The sequence below is a fragment of the Castor canadensis genome, chromosome X (genome assembly GCF_047511655.1).
Source record: "Castor canadensis chromosome X, mCasCan1.hap1v2, whole genome shotgun sequence".
Taxonomy (NCBI): Eukaryota; Metazoa; Chordata; class Mammalia; order Rodentia; family Castoridae; genus Castor; species Castor canadensis.
Window position 1 is genome coordinate 121,556,911 of NC_133405.1, and position 13,191 is coordinate 121,570,101.

Here is a 13,191-nt window from a genome sequence, read left to right on the forward strand (position 1 = left end):
TGTTTCATACCTGTAATCCTAGCTACTTGGAGGCTGAGACAGGGAGAATCATGGATCAAGGCCAGCCCAAGCACAGAGTCTGAGAGACACCCATCTCCAAAATAACCAGAACCAGATGGACTGGGTGTTTGGCTCAAGTGGTAGAACGCCTGTTTGCAAGCCTGAAGCCCTGAGTTCAAACCCCAGTCCAAAGGGAAAAAAAAAACAAAAACAAAAAACGTACTTCCAAGATTCCACTATCACCTCAAACTTGGTAAAATATTCATGGTTCCAAGAGCCATGATCCTAAAAAAAAAGGTTCTGAAAAACACATAGTTCTGGAAAAATGAAGTTTTAAGCAAAATACTGGGTTGGAAGGAACCCAAGAAATTCTCAAAAACTTCCTCCCACTCTTTAAAATAAAGCAGTAAAAATACTGTAGCAAGTTAACAGGTATAGCGATAGCAGTTTATCTATCTCAAATTAGGAATTTTGAATAACCTACTTGTTTTTGTTTCATTATGCCTAGACACTTACTTCCGTGATCACCCTTACGGGCAAATTAACAGGATTCTTATGTATTTGTTTTGCTTTTTGTAGCTAATATGTATGCATACAAAAATCACTTTTCTGCTTGTGGTCTCCCCAAAGCTAGATTTCTTTTAATTTTATAGCTCAACTCTAATTCCTCTCCCTAAGTCACGCTCAGAAACAAATTTTATTATTCATGGTAGATGGAACTGCTCAAGCTGCAGGAATGGCAAACAAAAGAAAATCTTTCTATAAAGAATTTTTCTTAGGGGGAAACTGGAAATGGTGAAAATTTAGATTTAAAGCCTAATTAATATATTCCCTCTTATGTTTCTTTCCTGATTTTTTTCCATGTTGTTTAAAGTTAACCATCATTTCTCCAGATATCTCATTTTCAAATCTGAAGTAGTATTTTGCTTCTCTTACCATGTCAGCCCTTAAATTCATTTGAAAGACAGTCACTCTTAAGTCTATCATATCCTCTTTACTTTCACTGCTACAACTCTAACAGCTCTCTTTGCTGGTGGAGTGATTCAGGCGGTATGACCACCTGCCTACTAGCAAGCTTGAGGCCCTGAGTTCAAACCACTGTCCACATAAAAAAAAATACATATACATATTATATATATATATATATATATATATATAAAACAGCTTTTCTGCTCACATGCAGAATCAATGGGCCCTCCAATCAAAAGTCTTGATGGGCTGGAGGCATGATTCAAGTGGTAAAGCATCTACCTGAGGCCCTGAGTTCAAACAGGCAGTACTGGGGATTGAACTCAGGGCCCCACTGAGCCATGCCCCCAGCTCTTTAAGTTTTATTTTTGAGATAGGGTGTCTCTAACTTTGCCTGGGCTGACCTCAAACTTCATGCACCTGCCTCCACCTACAAAGTAGCTGGGATTACAGATGCGCACCACCACTTGGGGCTCTTGAGCACTTCTTGAACTTAGAACAATTTCCAATTTCTTCATTCTCATTAGAATTTCTATTACAGGATGTAAGGACTCTTAACTGTGGCTTCTATGTTGCTTTAAGTTTTCTCTCATAATTTTTTTTTGTGCCACTTTTTGTGGTACTGGGGCTTGAACGCAGGGCCTTCACCTTGAGTCACTCCACCAGCCCTTTTTGTGATGGGTATTTGAGATAGGGTCTCACTAACTATTTGTGCCTGGACTGGCTTCAAACTGCAATCCACCCGATCTCTGCCTCCTGAGTAGCCAGGATTATAGGTGTGAGCCATCAATGCCCGGCTCAAAATTTCTATCTTTGCCTTTCTACTAACTTTTCTAGGTTAGCCAATTTGATCTTCACCCCCATGTACTTAAATTTTTATTTAAATGATCCTATTTAATTCCAAAATAAACTTAGTTTCTTTTTCACAGCAATCTTTTTTTTTGGGGGGGGGACACAACATCTTCCCATTTTGACATTCTAATGTTTATGCTGTACCCTACATAAAACTGCCTCCTCTGGTGTATCATTATTCAGTGGGTTGCATTTGGTGCCTCTCCTTCAAATTGCTGGTTTACCTCAGAAGCAGGGATCCTCTGGGTGCCCACTCACATCTATAGATGATGGTCTAGACTAGAGTTATACTCTATGGAGTGAATTTCCTCGCCTAGTGAGAATCCCAGCAATGAACCACAGTTCTGACCACAGGAGTCACTGTCTAGTCATAGGAGTCCTGTCTAGCATGAGTCCACAGAAGTGGAAAAAACTATGGAACCAGCCACGCTTTCCTTTAATGGTGGGCAAGTATTCCTTCTTCCAGGAGCTGGCGGTTCAACAGCCTGCAGGACAGCTGCAAGCTGCCTAAAACACTGCCCTTACCTTGCTTACAACAGCACCCACTCTGGGATTGTTATGTGCAAATGTACATTCAGAGAGGTGAATTTAATGTATTTTTTCCAGATGGAAAATGACTAGAGACATGTACAGTGATAGGGAAATAGCCTAGCTTTCTGCAGTTTACTGGTGTATGGACCCATGACTTGCTCTTTTCTCCCAGGACATCCCTGTTTTGACATTGCAGGATGCCAATTTTTGCAGGGTGCTTCCTATTTTCTTATAAGGTCACACAGATTCCCTAATATTCTCTTGGGTTTTGCCATTAACTGATTCCAAATTGCTTTATTCAGTCCGAAATTCACCATATTCTAATGATCAATACAGCTCTCTCAGGTTTTCTTATTTCTCTGGATTTATTTTTATATTTCCTTCTCAATGTGATTTTGGGAGGAAGAAAGAAAGAGTATTGTGCGCTTGCGCAATAGTAGTAGAAGCTTACAACTGTATCAACATTTAACAGATCAATTATCTGGGAAGATGCAATAATATTAATCTAATAGCTGTTAACTCCCATGCCCTAAGAAGAGAGTATTTTATTTTCAAACAATGTTGTCCACCAGTGTTTAGAAGAGGAAGAGAAAACGTGCACTGTTGAAATTATCAGAGCCCTGTCCTTGCTCTGTTCCACTTGGAACTTTTGTTCCAATATTTGCTTCACTCAAATATTCATTGCCAAGTTTTTGCTACAGATTATAGTTTTTCCATAAAACCATTCTGAGCCAATTGGTAATTTCAAGATTTTGTTTAAACTCTAAAAGTCCAAACTTTCACAACTTATTAAAATTTTGCCTTAAAATGACAAACCTAAACGCCTTATTGTTCCAAAGCCCCTATTCTGCTCAGATTAAGAGCTACCAAAACACCCTCTGAACTTTAGTTGTATACATGCACTAAGAACACTACACTGTTTGCAAGGCTTTTGTCTTTAAGACTTGTCTTTAAGTTCACTTGTAACTTGTTTTCGCATAAAGCAGTACAGCCTCCTTGATTAAAGGCAAGCAGTAATTTATCGATCCATTTTATTACGTAACATTCTACCATATAGCATATAAAGGAATGAGTATAACTCAACACTTTGCACTCTTTTTGACTTTGAAGTGAATTTCCTTTTAAAAGTAGCTTATTAGCTTTTGCAGACATTTTAAACAGAAGTCCCATTCACAGGTTTCCTCTAATGAAGTATTCTGCCTTTGGTTGCAGATGTATTGGAGTGTGGCAAACACTTTAATGTCATGTGAAATGGAGATGGTGCTTTGACATAATACGGAAATTAACTTAGAATACATCGCACATGGAATATGTGAAATAATACTGTCTCAGATAAAACTTTTAATAGGTTAATCTGCGTGGAATGCAGTGCAAGGCTGAGGAAGATCAGGATTATCAGAGACTGGTTTCTTACACTTTTTCTTTTGCTTGCACCTGCCATTTTTTTCCAAAACTGGGCATTTAATTCATCTCTAAACTGGTCACTCTCCTACCTGTTGACTTGGTAAGTGCTTTTCTAACCAAACCCCCTCTCAATGAGTAATATGTCTCCTTGTATTAAGAACTCTTTAATAATTCATTAGAATTTTGGATTTTTTTTGGTTTTTTTTAGATTAATGTATTCTCACTTTCATGTTAATCAAGCTAGTCTTTCCTTAGTTTTCTGGTAATTAGGTGTAAAATTGTATGTTGCAGCTTTACAGTTTTTAAAACATTTTAAATATTCATAAACTGCGAACCGTCTTAACATCATTACCTGCCAGATCACCAACACTATAACTTAACTCATCCAATACGCTATACCTCACCTACACAAAACAATAGTTTTTCCTAAATATGCTATTTTGGAGCTGTGTGATTCTATAAGTGCAGTGCTCACACTAACAATGGTCTACATACATTTTGGTGTTACTAGGGTTTGAACTCAGAGTCTTGCACTTGCTAGGCAGGCGCCTACATACATCTTAAATACCAGCAAGAATATAACATTGGCCCTTTCAACAACTAGAACAATTTCTTTAAGTTGGCAGATGCAGAATTGTGGAGCATTTTTCTTTTGCTAATGCAATTAGCAATATGTTTTGCACATGTAACTTAATAAATCCTTGAGTCATTATAAACAAACAAAAAGAACCGGCTGGGTTCACCTGCTTCTCACAAGACCAAGACATGCTCCAGACTGACAACCAGCATTTTTAATTTCATGATCATTTCCCAAATGCAAAGCTAGGCAGCCAGCTGAAACAACTTCCAAACTCAGCTTTTTCCAGGAGACTGGGGAGGGCTGGTAGAGTGACTCAAGTGGTAGAGCACCTGCCTAGCAAGCGTGAGGCCCCGAGTTCAAACTCCAGTACCACCAAAATAAAAAAAGAAATTCAGGAGATTGGGGAGACAATAAAATACTACTCAACTAGGAAACTGAGAAAACATACGTAATTGAAAAGAAGGGGAAAAAAAGTAATATATAGAAAAACAAAAAATTCACAAGAAAACCATCTACAATTCTATGCTAGCACATTTAGGGAATATGTAAATTACCAGCATTAGCCCTGTGAGACAGAGAAAAGCCAATTAGCATGAAAGAGAGAAAGAGAAAGAGAGAGAGAATCTAATGTTACCCTTTCAAAAAGCTTCAGGATTTTCCCAAAGCTATCTGCACTATGCCAAAACACAAAAACAGCTTTTTCAATTCCTTTTACAAAACTAGTTTACCATTTAAAACGAAACTTCGCAAAAATAATTTTTGGGGGGTATGACTGGGGTTTGAACTCAGGGCTTTGCACTAGACAGACAGATGTTCTTCTGCTTGAGCCATGCCTTCAGCCCTTTTTTACTTTATTTTTCAGGTAGGGTCTTTTACCTCAGGCTGGCCTCAGACCAGGATCCTCCTAAAGCCTCCCAAGTACTTTACCCAAACACCCAGTTTATTGACTGAGATGGGGTCTCATTTACTTTTTGCACAGACTGGCCTCAAACCACATCCTGATCTCCACCTCCTGTGTAGCTGGGATTATAGGCATATACCACTATGCCAGGCCTCAACATCTATTTTCTTATTTAGAACTACTCAAATTGGAAATGAAATTATCTGAAGTTTAAAAATGCAGTAAATATGAATGAAGTCCTGACACTTGCCACAACATAGATGACTCTTGAAAACATGCTAAGTGAAAGAAACCAGATACAAAAGACTACAAATTTTAGGACCCAATTTTATGAGTTGTCAAGAATAAGCAAATCTACATAGACAGAAAGATTAGGGATTACTAGGGGTTGAGAGGAAGGAGAAAAGAGAGGGGAATGGTTGCTAATAGGTCCAGAGTCTCTTTGAGAAGTAATGAAAATGTTCTAAAATTAGTGGAACGGTTGTATAATTCTGAATCGAATAAAAGACCACTGCATCGTACATTGTTAAAGGATAGATTTAATAATAGCTTTACCTCAATAAATCTGCTTTAAAAATACACAAGTATAAGCAATCTTAAACCAGTCATGTTAGAACAAGTATGTTCTGGGATATGAAAATGATGTCACTATACTTTATAATAAAAAGATATATACTAAACCTAAAGTAAAACACAAGAAATATTCCCTCTAAAGTCAAAATTAAGACAAAAATGCCTATTAACATTATCACTGCTTAAGACTGTATGAGAACTACTAACCAATGCAATTACGTAAGAAAATAAAATGTAGCCAGGCATGGTGGTACACACCTGGGGTCCCAGCTACTTGGGAGGCAGAAGTAGGAGGGTCATGTTCCAAGGCCAGCCCAAGCAAAAGCACAAGACACTATCTGAAAAACAAACGGAAAGCAAAAGGACTAAGGGCATGGCACACAAGCGGTAGAGGGTTTGACTAGCAAGTTTGAGGCCTTGAGTTCAATACCCAGTTCTGAAAAGAAAAAGAAAAAGAAAATGTATGACACTATTATCTAAAAGAAATTAAACTTATTTACATATGATATATCTAGGAAATCTAAGAGAATCAACTGAAAAACTATCAGTATGAATTCATAAAATGTGTTACTGCAAAATACACTTGAAAATGAACACTTTCTTGGGCTGGAAGAGTGGCTCAAGCAGTATAGCACCTGCCTACCAAGTGTGAAGCCCTGAGTTCAAACTCCAGTATCACCAAAAAAAAAAAAAAAAAAAAAAAAAGACTTTCGACAAACTTTATTGTATCTAAGAATAGAAACTCCCACTAAGAGTAACATGTAGAGAAACCAAGCTTGCTCTTGAATATGTGGGATCAATTCTCCTTTAATTCTCATTTAATATATGAATCCATATATAGATATGAATGCTTTCAGACTCTATTCCATTGGTCAATATGGTTTTGCACCCACTGTTTTAATAAGCTTTGATATATAGTTGTATAGGTCTTTTTTTCAAGACTGTCTCTGCCATATTTGGCCTTGTGCATCTCCATCTAAATTTGAGAACTAGTCTATCAAAAGATAGAGGAAGGCAAGAAGGGAGGAAGAAAGTGAGGGAGGAAGGGAGGGAAAAAGAGAAGAAAAGAAGGAGAAAGGGAGGAGCACTAAAAGATTAGATTTCTTTGTCACACAATGAAGAAAAAAAACTCCAGATGAATTAATAACCTAAATATGAAAAAGCACAGTATTATTACCTCAGAGTAAATGAATTTCTTGAAGACACAGGAAAACACAAGGCACAAAATGGAAAAAAAAAAGAAAACTGGCTACCATAACAAGACCTCCTGTACAAAAAGTGTTCCATGAGGGCTGGTGGAGTGGCTCAAGCAGTAAAAAGTGTTCCATGAACAAAGCTAAAAGCTGAAAGACAAGCCACAGACTAGGAAGATATTTTCAGTATATATAACCACAAATCCAGAATATGAAAATACCCATAAACCACTAAGAGAAAGGCTGAGCTGGCTGAGAAACTCAAGTAGTAGAGTGCCTGCCTAGCAAGCATGAGGCCCTGAGTTCAAACCCCAGTGCCACCAAAAAAAAAAAAAAAAGAGAGAGAATACTATTAAGAAAAAGGCAATAATCCAATTTGAATCAAGGATATGTATAAGCAATTAACAGAAAACTCAAATGGCCAAAATATGTGAAATAAAAAGGTCAACACCAATAGTAATCTAAGAAATGCAAAATGAAAACAGCAAAGAGATCACATTTAAACCCAACAGATGGGAAAAATTGCAAAATCTAATCTTTTGGCAGTTATCTGCAAAAACAGGCTCATACACAGCTGGTGGGAGTGTCAAATGGAATACAATTTGGCATTTTGGCAATTCCTAGTAAAACTGAAAATGTACAGACATCTTCAATGTAGCAATTCTACTTCTATAATCCCAAAGAGAAGAACCCTTTATAAGGATATTCAGAACAGCACTGTATGAAATTGCTAAAAACTACAAACAGCCTAATGGTCTCTCCACAGGAATAGATAAATAAACCACCATACATTTACATGTATTTATACATTAAAATACAAATAATATTGGTAGAGTGCTTGCCTAGCATGTGTGAGGCCCTGAGTTTGATCCCCAACACTGCAAAAAAAAAAAAGAAAAAAAAAGAATGAACTAGATCAGTAGTTTTTAAACTTCTGGGTCTCAGGAGTCCTTTAAGCTTTTGAAAATTAAGAACCACGAAGAGTTTTTTATAAGGCTCATACATATCAAATTAAAAATTTTAAAAGAGAGCTGGGTGTGAAATCTACAATTCCAACACTGGTGGGTAGGAGGAGGCCGGAGGATCTTGCGTTTGAGGCCAGAGTAGGCTACATAAGGAGACCCTGTCAGAAAGAATGAGAGAAAAGAGTAAACTGAGACGTTTAAAAAGCATTAATTTAAAAAAAAAAAAAAAAACCTACTATATAGCTGGCTGAGTGGAGTGGCTGAAGTGGTAGAGCGCCTGCCTAGCAAGCCTGAGGCTCTGAGTTCAAACCCCAGCATTGCCAAAAAAAAATAAATAAATAAATTGCTGGAGGCATTGGAGTGAATGCCTACCAAAAAGCACAAAACTTTCCTGAGTATAAACCTAAGTACCACCAAAACAAACAAAGAAGAAACCCTATATATAAACATGAGTAACATTTATTTTTAACTAACTAGTTTTAAAAAAAAAATAGTGAAGAGTGATAATGTTTTACATTTTTGCAAATTTCTTTAATGTCTGGCTTAATAGAGGAGCCTCATAAATGTTTCTGCATTTAATCTATTATGGTACCACTGCCATACAGCCTGTGTGTAGGACTTGTACAGTGTACAGAGGAATGTGGTGAAAATGGCAAATAACAGTATTATGAAAAGTTTTGACCTCATGGACCTCCTATAAGATATTCGGGCTCCTCAGGAACCCTTACAGCACACTTTGAAAACCAATGAACTAGATCCACATATATCATAAACACTGTTCAGTGAATATGTAATATGATGCACACATTATAATACTGCTCACATAACATTAAAACACACAAAGCAATAATTGATATTGGTTTAAGACGTGTATTAGGACAGTGCTAACTTCCAGCACAGCAAAGGGATAAGGGGGAACCCTTAACTGGATCTACGAGATTTTATTTCATTAAACAAAGATATGAAGCAAACACATTACAAAATATTAAGATTTGTTAAATCTCGGTGTACTTTTCAGTAATTTTTAAATATTTCATAATTTAAAACTTAAATTTTTAAAAGCCTAATGGCTGTATACTCCAAGGTCACAGCTTCTTTAACCTTTTGAATAAAATACAGTTTATAAGATATCTGGATTTTATAAAATGTTTAGAAAAACAATTTGGCAGGAATAACAGGCTGGCCACATTCCAATGAGATAAGAGGTGTCCGGGAGGGAGGTAACTTGGGCCTGGGTTTGACCTGCAGCCCTAATGAGAAGTGTGGTGTAATATGAATACTCCTTGGTCAAGAACACACTGACTAGATAATTGATTTTGAAGAGCTGGAAACTATTCAACTACACCCAATAACTGAGATAACTGTTTGTAGAGACAATGATCATATGCCAGGTACTGCTTGGGGACAAAGACAAATGAGAATCTGCGTTTATATTCACACCTTAGAAAAGACAAAAATAAAAACATACAGTTAAAATACCATAGATTTAATGCTAAACTGAAGACATCCCATTGCTCTATGGGACATTGCCATTTAACGGAAAGAAAACAAGAAACAGGAATTGTTTTTAGGGGGTTCTCAGCTTTAAAAAAGAAGAAAAGGAAAAAAAGGTTTTCTGTAAATAGTGTTGGGCATCTACTATGTGCCAGAAAAATCTGGTTCCATCCATGTTGAGACAGTTTACCCAGTTTGCACGTAGATACTGCCAGTGGGCAACAGCAAATGCTGGACAAGAAACTCAAGAGACAGTGCACAAGGTAAGACACACCTAGGTGAAGGGAGAACTTCCAGAGAAAGAAAAGGCTACAGGATTAACCTTGAGGGAAATCCCACCATAGAAAACAGAGAAGGCACGGAGTTTGTGAAACACAGAACACTTTTGTATGACACAGCTGTTAGCATGTTGTCTTAAGTTTCCCAATTTGGGAAATAATTGGATTTAGGAGTAAGAGCATCAAAAAGAAATGAAAGTACTGGTGAAAGAAAAGAAGAGACAGGAGAGGTTTTTGTAAGATGAACAAACTGAGTAATATTTACAAGGAGAAGGAAAGGCACCAGCAGAATTCAAGGGTAAAGATGCAAGAGACAGTATCACTGACAAACCTTGTCCCAAAGGCAGGGTGGGAAGTGTAGGCAGAGCTGTCTAGTCAAGGCTGGAGGAGTTTGTCAAGCGGTAAGGGCTCTGAAGAGCATCTGTGTAGCAAGCACATGAGGCCCTGAGTTCAAGAACCATACCGCCAAAAAATAAATAAATAAAATAAAAAAAGATGCCTAGCGCAACCTAGTCAGAAACAGAGGGATTGCATCATGTGCAAAGTAGGGAAACTGAACTGTTTACATGGCATGGCCATTTAGCCTTCTCAGTTAAGTAGAAGATTAAGTAATGGTAGGCAAGAACAGAGATGCATACCTGTGATCCCAGCACAAGAAGGCTGAGGTTGGAGGATCTCAAGTTTGAGACCAGCCTGAGTTTGGTAAGTTAAGACCCTGTGTCAAAAAAAAAAAAAAAAAAAAAGCCAGTGGGCACTGAAACACAAGCAATATGAAAAAAACTTTTAAACAACCATGAATGTGTTTTTTGAAAAAGGAAATTGGTGTCTACCTGAAAAATACACAAATCAAAAACTACCATCTCATTTATTCAAGATGGATGGTAACAAGGTGTTCTAGCAGTCGGTTTTCCAGATCATCAAGGTCTGCCCTTTCAGATAAAAAATAATTTTTGTGCTGGAGGCATAGCTCAAGCAGTAGAGCATGTTAAGCCTTGAGTTCAAACCCCAGTATCATCAAAAGAAAGAAAAAAGCATTCAAAACAAAATGTTGTATTTAACCACTTCTGTCTGATACCTTCGAAATAATACAACCTGAGTTCAGTTTAATCTTCACCTCGAACATCACTGTTGCTGTACTGTTTAGCTTTTTAAAAGAGCTTCTTTATAGCTCTCTTATGTCTTTTCCAGCTGATAAACTATAAAAGCACCTCGTTTTCCGAAGGTATGTTTACCCCTAACACTTCTACAAGTGCAGCCACCTGAGCAACTTGCTTCTAGGCAGCCTCACCCACGCTGTTTCTCAGACTTTCCTATGCTATGGCCTTTTAAATAAACTGTCCTTTTGCAGATGTCGCTGCTCTGGCCTGCTGCGGTCAAGAAAAATGAACAACTTAAAACCTACATAACTCATAGGTTGCATACAAAATTGTAGGAAACGCATTCCGCACATGTGCATCTTGATAGTCAAATATTAACAAAACACAAGCAAAAAGGCTTGGCTTAGCAAACAAGCACTCCAACAAAACAGTGGTTACTTTCAACAGGGGGGAAGAACACAGATTGCAAAGGCATGTGAAGGCCACTGTCCTTTTAATAATTACTCTTCCAGCCTACTTTTCAAAACTGACTTCTTAAAAAACGACAACGGGAACTTACAGGTTCGTTTTCTCATTTTCGTCAAGTACTCCTATAATTTCCTAGTCCTATAGCACCAGTCCTATAATTTCCAACCGTGGTAAATGAAATGTTAGAAACTCCTCTTTGTTTACAATAGAAGTAACAATAGCTACAGTTATTTGGGGGTGAGAAATTTTTTGGTGGTACTGGGGCTTGAACTCAGTACCTCATGCTTGCTAGGGCAGGTGTTCTACCACTTGAGTCACTCCACCTCCGCCAGCTCTGGTGTGAGAAATTTGGGTAGAAATTTTATTACTAAAGTAACAAAATCTGCTTTACTTCCGAACATTCTAGTTAACTGTCGTGACAGTGAAAACACTGGTCAACCTAACTCTCTAGGTTATTTCTTCAATGTGAAACTTGTCCCAGTCCGACGGAAGTGCCAAGTGACTATGAAGCGCAGCGTGGTGTGCCATCAGTGTACTGGCTGAGGACGTCCTTGCCGCCGCCTCCACGGGGTGCTTGAGCCCCTACTGCTGGTTGGCAAACGCTTCCGCCAAGTCCCTTTTCTTGTCAGAATTCCCCACTCCCCTACCTGGACCATCCACTTCAGCCCCACTGTAAACACTTGCTGTTTGCTGAAGAAGCTTCACCCTTGAAATGCCCTTTGCCCACCCCCGACCCCACCCAACAACGTCCTGCATTTGCAACCGCAAAATGCCACCTACTCCAGGAACCCTCTCCTGATGCTCCAAAAGGTAACTGGATGTACCTCGGCCGCAGCACTCAGTGCATTTCACCTTGCCTCATTTACCTCCGAACGCCAACGACGAACTTCGTGCAGCCCCGTGCACAAGAACCTCGTTAACCTTTCTTAGCACCTAGCACGATGCACCAACCCTGGGCTCCGTAAGCAGGAAACTTGTACCGTGTGCAATCAACACTACTTTAGGGGTGGAACTCCGCCTTAAAATGTCACGAATAAAGAATCTAAATGTCCTGACAGGTACATCACATTATATTGGCCTTCAAGCAAACAACTTCCTGCCTCAAAAACAGTAAAGACTGCAACAGTAATTAAGAAAGTTGTTTCCACATAAATGAATAAAAGACTCTTTCAAGTGTTTTATTCTTCCGCTTTCGTGCTGTGCAATTTTTTTCCCTATTGGTCAAAAAAAAACGGTGGGAACTTTCCCATCAATTTTTGTTTCTTTATTCAGATACTCAAGGAGACAATGATTGGCGCGGAATAACCGCATCGAGGTCACACTAAGCGGCATGGATGACTTTACTTAAGCAAAAATAAAACTTCCAGGGTCCCACTGGTGCCACCCTCCCCGACCGCCCTCAGGGCGAAGTTGGGCGAGATGGTTCCCGAGTCCCGCGGCGGCGACAGCCGCCTGCAGCAGCTTAGCTGAAATGCAGCGGAAACAGCAGCTAGTCACGAGGCTATGGGAGGCAGAGCAGGAAGGTGGCGCAGCCGCGGAACGCCTGGAACCCGAGCGTTCATCATGGCGGCGAGGGCAATGGCCGCTGTGGGGAGCGAGCACGCCCTTTCGCGCGCACACGCCGCCGCCCCGGGACTCCGGTGCCCGTCACCGGCGCCGCCGCCGCTGCCCGCTCTCCCACCCCCCCTCACGGACTGTAGCGGAATTTTCTCTACAGACACCGCCTTCAAAATGGCGGCTCCCCCTCCCAGCAACCCCCTCAGTCGTCCCCTGCAGCAGGCGCCGAGCCGCCGCCATCTTGTCCCCCGTCCCTCCCCCCCTCGCCGATATTTACATAGCGAAAATCGGCCCGGCCGGCCTGCGGCCTTCACCTCACGCCTGCAGCC

General features: G+C 39.5%; 1 protein-coding gene across 5 annotated transcripts in view; it reads right to left on the minus strand.

The window, feature by feature from the left end:
* Positions 1 to 13,191, minus strand: part of Zfx (zinc finger protein X-linked) — a 61,200-nt gene that overhangs the window by 33,409 nt on the left and 14,600 nt on the right. The window contains exon 1 of one of the 5 annotated variants that reach the window (XM_074063679.1): positions 12,172 to 12,479. The exons of the other annotated variants lie outside the window; for them this stretch is intronic. The gene's annotated coding sequence lies outside the window, so the exon portion shown is untranslated. Of the gene's footprint in view, positions 1 to 12,171; positions 12,480 to 13,191 lie in introns of those variants that run through there. 5 annotated transcript variants of the gene reach the window in all.